We start from the raw sequence: 10,156 nt of genomic DNA, 5'->3' as shown, positions 1-10,156 counted from the left end.
AAAGGTTTTACCTTCGGATCTAAGATAGAAGGTATACCCAATAGTTTCCTTAGGGTATCCTATGAATACGCATTTCTCCGCTTTGGGTTCCAGCTTTTCTGGTTGAAGTTTCTTCACATAAGCATCGCAGCCCCAAACTTTAAGAAACGACAACTTAGGTTTCTTGCCAAACCACAGTTCATACGGTGTCGTCTCAACGGATTTAGACGGTGCCCTATTTAAAGTGAATGCTGCAGTTTCTAATGGTATCCCCAAAATGATAGCGGTAAGTCGGTAAGAGACATCATAGATCGTACCATATCTAATAAAGTGCGATTACGACGTTCAGACACTCCGTTGCGTTGCGGTGTGCCAAGCGGCGTCAGTTGTGAAACGATTCCACACTTCCTTAGGTGTGTGCCAAACTCGTGACTCAAATATTCTCCTCCACGATCAGGTCGTAGACACTTAATTTTTCTGTCACGTTGATTCTTGACCTCGCTCTGAAATTCCTTGAACTTTTCAAATGTCTCAGATTTGTGCTTCATCAAGTAGATATACCCATACCTACTCAAATCATCAGTGAGAGTGAGAACATAACGATAGCCACCGCGAGCTTCAACGTTCATTGGACCACACACATCAGCATGTATTATTTCCAATAAGTCGGTTGCTCTCTCCATTATCCCTGAGAATGGAGTCTTAGTCATCTTGCCCATGAGGCACGGTTCGCATGTGTCAAATGATTCAAAGTCAAGAGACTCTAATAGTCCATCGGTATGGAGCTTCTTCATGCGCTTAACGCCGATATGACCAAGGCGGCAGTGCCACAAGTATGTGGGACTATCATTATCAACTTTACATCTTTTGGTACTCACACTATGAATATGCGTAACATCACGATCGAGATTCATCAAGAATAAACCATTCACCAGCGGAGCATGACCATAAAACATATCACTCATATAAATAGAACAACAATTATTCTCTGACTTAAATGAGTAGCCGTCTCGCATTAAGCAAGACCCTGATACAATATTCATGCTTAAAGCTCGTACTAAATAACAATTATTAAGGTTTAAAACTAAGCCCGACGGTAGATGTAGAGGTAGCGTGCCGACGGCGATCACATCGACCTTGGAGCCATTCCCGACGCGCATCGTCACCTCGTCCTTGGCCAGTCTCCGCTTATTCCGCAGTTCCTGCTTTGAGTTGCAAATGTTAGCAACAACACCGGTATCAAATACCCAGGAGCTACTACGAGCGCTGGTAAGGTACACATCAATAACATGTATATCACATATACCTTTAACGTTGCCGACCTTCTTGTCCGCTAATTATTTGGGGCAGTTCCGCTTCTAGTGACCCTTTCCCTTGCAATAGAAGCACTCAGACTCAGGCTTGGGTCCATTCTTTTTCTTCTTCCCGGCATCTGGCTCACAGGGCGCGGCAACGGCTTTGCCGTCTTTCTTGAAGTTCTTCTTATCCTTGCCCTTCTTGAAACTAGTGGTCTTGTTGACCATCAACACTTGATGCTCTTTCTTGATTTCTACTTCTACAGACTTGAGCATCGAGTACAACATAGGAATGGTCTTCTCCATCCCTTGCATGTTGTAGTTCAGCACAAAACCTTTGTAGCTTGGTGGGAGAGACTGGAAGATTCTGTCAATTATAGCATCATCCGGAAGTTCGACTCCGAGTGAAGTCAGATGACCGTGTAACCCAGACATTTTGAGTATGTGCTCACTGACAGAACTGTTCTCCTCCATCTTACAGCTAAAGAACTTGTCGGAGACTTCATATCTCTCGACACGGGCATGAGCTTGAAAAACTAGCTTCAGCTCTTGGAACATCTCATATGCACCGTGTTGCTCAAAACGCCTTTGGAGCCCCGTTTCTAAATTGTATAACATGCCACACCTAACCAGAGAGTAGTCATCACTCCGCGTTTGCCAGACGTTCATAATGTCCTGGGCCGCTGCGGGAGCGGGAGGGTCACCTAGCAGCGCATCAAGGACATAAGCCTTTTTAGCTGCTTCAAGGATGAGCTTCAAGTTGCGAACCCAGTCCGCATAGTTGCTACCATGACAATTAAGTTGCTTTCAGCTTGTTTTTCTCTAGGAATGCGTTGAAATTGAGGTTGACATTGGCCATCTACAATATTTATAAAGACAACTTTTAGACTAAGTTCATGACAATTAAGTTCATTTAATCAAATTAAGTATGAACTCCCACTTAAATCGGCATCCCTTTAGTCATCTAAGTGATACATGATCCATGTTGACTAACCCGTGTCTGATCATCACGTGTGACGGACTAGTCACCATGGTGAGCAACTTCATGCTGATCGTATTCAACCATACGACTCATGTTCGACCTTTTGGTCTCTTGTATTCGAGGTCCTGTCTGTACATGCTAAGCTCGTCGAGTCAACCTAGGTGTTTCGCGTGTGTAAATCTGGCTTACACCCGTTGTATGCGAACGCTAGAATCTATTACACCCGATCATCACGTGGTGCTTCGAGACAACGATCCTTCGCAACGGTGCACACTTAGGGGAATACGTTCTCGATATTTTAAGAGGGATCATCTTATTATGCTACGGTCGTTCTAAGCAATAAGATGAAAAACATGATAAACATCACAATGCAATCATATAGTGACATGATATGGCCATTATCATCTTTGCTCTTTTGATCTCCATCTTCAGGCATCGCATGATCATCATCGTCACCGGCGTGACACCATGATCTCCATCAACGTCTCTCCGTGAAGTCATCACGCCAACTACTACTATCACTACTACTATAGCTAACCGTTAGCAATGAAGTGAAAGTAGTAAGCACATGGCGTTGCATCTCATACAATAAATTAAGACAACTCCTATGGATCCTGCCGGCTGTCATACTCATCGACATGCAAGTTGTGAAACCTATTACAATAACATGATCATATCATACATCATACATGCAACATCACAACTTTGGCCATATCACATCACATGTCAAACCCTGCAAAAACAAGTTAGACATCCTCTAATTGTTGTTGCAAGTTTTACGTGGCTGATTTGGGTTTCTAGCAAGAACGCTTTCTTACCTACGTGACAGCCACAACGATGATATGCCAAAGCTATTTACCCTTCATAAGGACCCTTTTCATCAAATACAATCCGTCTAGAGTAGGAGAGACAGACACCCGCTAGCCACCTTTATGCACGGTGTGCATGTCTGTCGGTGGAACCAGTCTCACGTAAGCGTACGTGTAATGTCGGTCCAGGCCGCTTCATCCCACAATACCGTCGGAATAGAATAAGACTAGTAGCGGCAAGAAATTGACAAATCATCGCCCACAACCTTTTGTGTTCTACTCGTGCATAGAATCTACGCATAGAAAACCTGGCTCGGATGCCACTTTTGGGTAACGTAGCATAAATTCAAAAAAATTCCTACGCATATTCAGATCTACTTACGGAGAGACCAGCAACGAGAGAGGGGTGAGTGCATCTTCATACCTTTGAAGATCGCTAAGCGGAAACGTTGCTAGAACGCGGTTGATGGAGTCGTACTCGCGGCGGTTTAGATCGCGGTGTGATTCCGATCTAGTGCCGAACTACGGCACCTCCGCGTTCAACACATGTGCAGCCCGGTGACGTCTCCCGCACCTTGATCCAGCAAGGAGGAGGGAGAGGATGGGGAAGAACTCCAGCAGCACGACGGCGTGGTGTCAATGGAGAGACAAGGTCTCCCGGTAGGGCTTCGCCAAGCACCGGCAGAGATGAGGAGAAAGAAGAGCAGGGCTGCGCCGAGGGAGAGGGAAAAGTCTCTCCAAAAGCCCAAAAATGCCCACTATATATAGGGGGAGGGAGCGGCTGCGCCCCCTTGAAGGTTTCCCTCTCCTAGGGGGGGGGACGGCAGCCCTTGATGGGGGAGGTGCGGCGACCAAAGGGGGGAGGAGGGGTGGCGCACCCCTCTAGTGGGCCTTAGGCCCACCTGCGCTAGGGTTCCCCCCCCATCTCCCCTCTTCGTGCGCCATGGGCTGAGTGGGGGGGCGCACCATCCCACCTAGGGGCTGGTTCCCTTCCCCACTTGGCCCATCTAGCCTCCCGGGGTCGTTGCCCCTTTTGGTGGACCCCCGGGCCACCTCCGGTGGTCCCGGTACGTTACCGGCGATGCCCGAAACACTTCTGGTGTCCGAAACCATCCGTCCTATATATCAATCTTTACCTCCGGACCATTCCGGAGCTCCTTGTGACGTTCGGGGTCTCATCTGGGACTCCAAACAACTTTCAATAACCTCGTATAACAATTCCCTATAACCCTAGCATCATCGAATCTTAAGTGTGTAGACCCTACGAGTTCGGGAGACACGCAGACATGACCGAGACACCTCTCCGGCCAATAACCATCAGCGGGGTCTGGATACCCATGGTGGCTCCCTCTTGCTCCACGATGATCTCATCGGATGAAGCACGATGTCAAGGATTCAATCAATCCCATATACAATTCCCTTTGTCTGTCGGTATAGAACTTGCGCGAGATTCGATCGTCGGTATACCTATACCTTGTTCAATCTCGTTACCAGTAAGTCTCTTTACTCGTTCCGTAGCACGTCATCGTGTGACTAACTCCTTTAGTCACATTGAGATCATGATGATGTTCTACCGAGTGGGCCCAGACATACCTCTCCGTCACACGGAGTGACAAATCCCGATCTCGATTCGTATCCACCCAATAGACACTTTCAGAGGTACCCGTAGTGCACCTTTATAGTCACCCAGTTACGCTGTGATGTTTGATACACCCAAAGCACTCCTACGGTATCCGGGAGTTGCACAATCTCAAGGTTAAAGGAAAAGACACTTGACATTAGAAAAGCTTTAGCATACGAACAATACGATCTAGTGCTACGCTTAGGATTGGGTCTTTTCCATCACATCATTCTCCCAATGATGTGATCCCGTTATCAATGACATCTAATGCCCATGACCAGGAAACCATGATCATCTATTGACTAACGAGCTAGCCAACTAGAGGCTTGCTAGGGACACATTGTGATCTATTATTCACACATGTATCACTGTTTCCTGTTAATACAATTATAGCATGAACAATAGACGATTATCATGAACAAGGAAATATGATAATAACCATTTTATTATTGCCTCTAGGGCATATTTCCAACAAATATATCTGAGAATGGCTATGAAAATGCCATAATAGGTAGCTATGGTGGCAGTTTTGAGGAGGATATAATAAGGCTTATCTGCACCAGAGTGTATCATGTCACGGGGTTTAGATGCACCGGCCGAAGTCACATCAATCCTCGAGGTGAGAATGGGCCATGCGCGGTACTAGGGAGGCTAGAAAATATGAGAAGGTGAAATTTCATATGTCCATGTGTTGGAAATATGCCCTAGAGGCAATAATAAATAAGTTATTATTATATTTCCTTATTCATGATAATTGTTTATTATCCATGCTATAATTCTATTGATTGGAAACTCAAATACATGTGTGGGTAGATAGACAACACACCGTCCCTAGTGTGCCTCTAAGGACTAACTTGTTGATCAAATATGGTCAAAGATTCCTGACCATAGACATGAGTTGTCATTTGATAATGGGATCACATCATTAGGAGAATGATGTGATGGACAACACCCAAACTATGAATGTAGCATGTGATCGTGTTAGTTTATTGCTACTGTTTTCTGCATGTCAAGTATCTGTTTCTACAACCATGAGATCATGCAAATCCCGGGCACCGGAGGGATGACTTGTGTGTATCAAACATCACAACGTAATTGGGTGACTGTAAATGTGCTCTACACGTATCTCCGAAGGTGTCTCTTGGGTTGGCATGAATCGAGAATGGGATTTGTCACTCCGTGTGACGGATATGTATCTCTAGGGCCCACTCGATAATACAACATCACAATGAGCTTGCAAGCAATGTGACTAAAGAGTTAGTTACGAGATCTTGTATTATAAAACGAGTAAAGAGACTTGCCGGTAACGAGATTGAACTATGTATGGAGATACCGACAATCGAATCTCGGGCAAGTAACATACCGATAGACAAAGGGAACAACATACGAGATTAACTAAATCCTTGACATAGAGGTTCAACCAATAAAGATTTTCATAGAATGTGTAGGAACCAATATGGGCATCTAGGTCCCGCTATTGGTTATTGACCGGAGAGTGTATCGGTCATGTTTACATAGTTCTCGAACCCGCGGGGTGTGCACACTTAAGGTTCGGTGACGTTTCGATATAGTTTAGTTATGTATGTTGGTGACTGAATATTATTCAGAGTCCCGTATGAGATGATGTACATCACGAGGAGTTTCGAAATGGTCCAGAGAAGAAGATTGATATATAGGAAAGAGGTATTTGGATTCCGGAAACATTTCGGACATTGCCGGTAAAGTACCGAGAACGGCGAATGGGTTTTGGGGCTTCACCGGGAGGGGCCACCTACCCGGAGGAGAACCACGGGCCTATGGTATGAATAGGAGAGGAGGGGAGGAGTTTGACTAGGAGGAGGAGTCCTCCTAGTGCATCCACCAAACCCACTTGGAGGAGGATTCTTCCTCCTCTTGGGCGCGGCCAACCAACCCTAGGGGAAACCCTTGATGGAAACATGCCCTAGAGGCAATAATAAATTGGTTATTATTATATTTCCTTGTTCATGATGATCGTTTACTATCCATGCTAGAATTGTATTGATTGGAAACTCAAATACATGTGTGGATACATAGACAACACACTGTCCCTAGTGAGCCTCTAGTTGACTAGATCGTTGATCAAAGATGGTTAAAGGTCTCCTAGCCATAGACAAGTGTTGTCACTTGATGACGGGATCACATCATTAGGAGAATGATGTGATGGACAAGACCCAAACTATAAACATAGCATATGATCGTGTCAGATTATTGTTATTGTTTTCTGCATGTCAATGTATTTGTTCCAATGACCATGAGATCATGCAACTACCGGACACCGCAGGAATACCTTGTGGGTTATCAAACGTCGCAACGTAACTCGGTGACTATAAATATGATCTACACATATCTCCAAAGGTGTCTGTTAGGTTGGCATGGATCGAGACTGGGATTTGTCACTCCGTGTGACGAAGAGGTATCTCGGGGCCCACTCGGTAATACAACATCACAATAAGCCTTGCAAGCAATCTGACTAAGAAATTAGTCACAGGATCTTGTATTACGGAACGAGTAAAGATACTTGCCGGTAACGAGATTGAACTAGGTATAGATATACCGACGACCGAATCTCGGGCAAGTAACATACCGATAGACAAAGGGAACAACATACGTAATTAACTAAATCCTTGACATAGAGGTTCAACCAATAAAGATCTTCATAGAATGTGTCGGATCCAATATGGACATCCAGGTCCTGCTATTGGATATTGACCGAGGAGTGTCTCGGGTCATGTCTACATAGTTCTCAAACTCGCATGGTCTGCACACTTAAGGTTCGGTGACGTTTTAGTATAGTTGAGTTATATGTGTTGGTGACCAAAGGTTGTTCGGAGTCCCGGATGAGATCACGGACATCACGAGGGTTTCCGGAATGGTCCGGAAATGAAGATTGATATATAGGATGGTTTCATTTGGTCATCTGAAAGATTTTGAGCATTACCAGAGTGTACCGGGAGTGACGAATGGGTTCCGGATATTCACCGAGAGGGGCCCACCCACCCGGGACTGAGCAGAGTATCCCTAGGGTGGCACACCAGCCCTTAGTGGGATGATGAAGCCAGCCCAAGTGGACTACGGAGCCACAAGGAGAAAAAACCAAAAGAAAGGAAAAAAAGGAAAGATGGAGGTGGGAAGGAAGGAGTGGACTCTTTCCCCCAAACCGAATTGGAGTGGGAGTCCACCTCCTCCTCTCGGCCGGCGCCCTTGGGGCTCCCTTGATCCCCAAGGCTAGCCCCTCCCCTACTCCTATATGTATTGGTGGTTTTAGGGCTTTTACGACACAACTTTGCCACGTGCAACTCAAACCTATACCTCATAGTTCTTCCTCTAGATCAGATTTCTACGGAGCTCGGGCGGAGCCCTGCAGGAATAGATCATCACCATCACCGGCGCGTCGTCATGCTACCGGAGAACTCATCTACTTCCCCGTCTCCTTTGTTGGATCAAGAAGGCGAAGATCGTCATCGAGCTGTACGTGTGCTGAACGCGGAGGTGTCTTCCATTCGACACTAGATCGGAACGGATCGTGGGACGGATTGCGAGACGGTTCGTGGGACGGATCATGAAGACGTACCACTACATCAACCGCGTTTCTTAATGCTTCCCGCTTAGCGATCTACAAGGGTATGTGGATCCGATCTCCCTCTCGTAGATGAACACCACCATGATAGGTCTTCGTGTGCGTAGGAATTTTTTGTTTCCCATGCAACGTTCCCCAACAGTGGCATCATGAGCTAGGTTCATGCGTTGATGTTATCTCAAGTAGAACACAAAAGTTTTTGTGGGTGTTGATGTTCAATTTGCTGCCCTCCTTAGTCTTTTTAAAATTCGGCGGTATTGTTGGATTGAAGCGGCCCGGACCGACATTACTCGTACGCTTACGAGAGACTGGTTTCATCGACCAACATGCAACTCGTTGCATAAAGATGACTGGCGGGTGTCGGTTTCTTCAACTTTAGTTGAATTGGATTTGACCGAGGCAGTCCTTGGAGAGAGGTTAAATAGAAATTTGCACATCTCCGTTGTGGTGTTTGCGTAAGTAAGATGTGATCATACTAGATACCCATAGCAGCCACGTAAAACATGCAACAACAAATTAGAGGATGTCTAACTTGTTTTTGCAGGGTATGCTTGGATGTGATATGGCCAAAGACATGATGTGATATATTGGATGTATGAGATGATGATGTTGTAATATTTAATATCGACTTGCACGTCGATGCTACGACAACCGGCAGGAGCCATAGGGTTGTCTTTAAACTAACGTTTGTGCTTGCAGATGTGTTTACTATGTTGCTAGGTTGTAGCTTTAGTAGTAATAGGATAGATAGCATGACAACCTCGATGGCGGCACGATGATGGTGATCATGGTGTGGCACCAGTGACGATGAAGATCATGCCGGTACTTTGGTGATGGAGATCAAGAAGCACAAGATCATGGCCATATCATGTCACTTAAGAATTGCATGTGATGTTAACTCTTTTATGCACCTTATCTTGTTTAGAACGATGGTAGCATTATAAGGTGATCCCTCACTAAAATTTCAAGATAAAATTGTGTTTTCCCCGACTATGCACCATTGCGACAGTTCGTTGTTTCGAGACACCACGTGATGATCGGGTGTGATAGACTCAACGTTCACATACAACGGGTGCAAATCAGTTGCACACGCGGAACAGTCGGGTTAAACTTGACGAGCCTAGCATGTACAGACATGGCCTTGGAACACAAGAGACCGAAAGGTCGAGCATGAATCATATAGTTGGATATGATCAACATGGAGATATTCACCACTGAAACTATACTCAACTCACGTGATGATCGGACTTCAGTTAGTGGATTTGGCTCATCTGCCACTCGAATGACTAGAGGGATGTCTACTTGAGTGGGAGTTCTTAAGTAATATGATTAATTGAACTAATTTTCATGAACATAGTCAAAAGGTCTTTGCAAATTACGTTGTAGCTTGCGATGTAGCTCTACTGTGTTTATATATTCCTAGAGAAATTTTAGTTGAAAGATGATAGTAGCAATTTTGCGGACTGAGTCCGTGAACTGAGGATTGGCCTCATTGCTGCGCAGAAGGCTTATGTCCTTAATGCACCACTTAGTGTGCTTCACCTCGAGCGTCGTTTGTGGATGTTGTGAATATCTGACATACACATTTTTGATGACTACGTGATAGTTCAGTGCGTAATACTTAACGGCTTAGAAGGAAGGCGCTGAAGACGTTTTTGAACGTCACGGAACATATGATATGTTCTAAGAGATGAAATTGGGATTTGATGCTCGTGCCCTTGTTGAGAGGTATGAGACCTCCGACAAGATTCTTTGTCTACAAAGTAAAGGAGAAAAGCTCAACCGTTGAGCATGTGCTCAGATTGTCTGAGTACAACAGTCGCTTGAATCAAGTGTGAGTTAATCTTCCAGATGAGATAGTGATGGTTCTCC

This window comes from Hordeum vulgare, chromosome 4H (genome assembly GCF_904849725.1).
Source record: "Hordeum vulgare subsp. vulgare chromosome 4H, MorexV3_pseudomolecules_assembly, whole genome shotgun sequence".
In the NCBI taxonomy this organism is placed as follows: domain Eukaryota; kingdom Viridiplantae; phylum Streptophyta; class Magnoliopsida; order Poales; family Poaceae; genus Hordeum; species Hordeum vulgare.
This window is presented reverse-complemented; position numbering follows the sequence as displayed.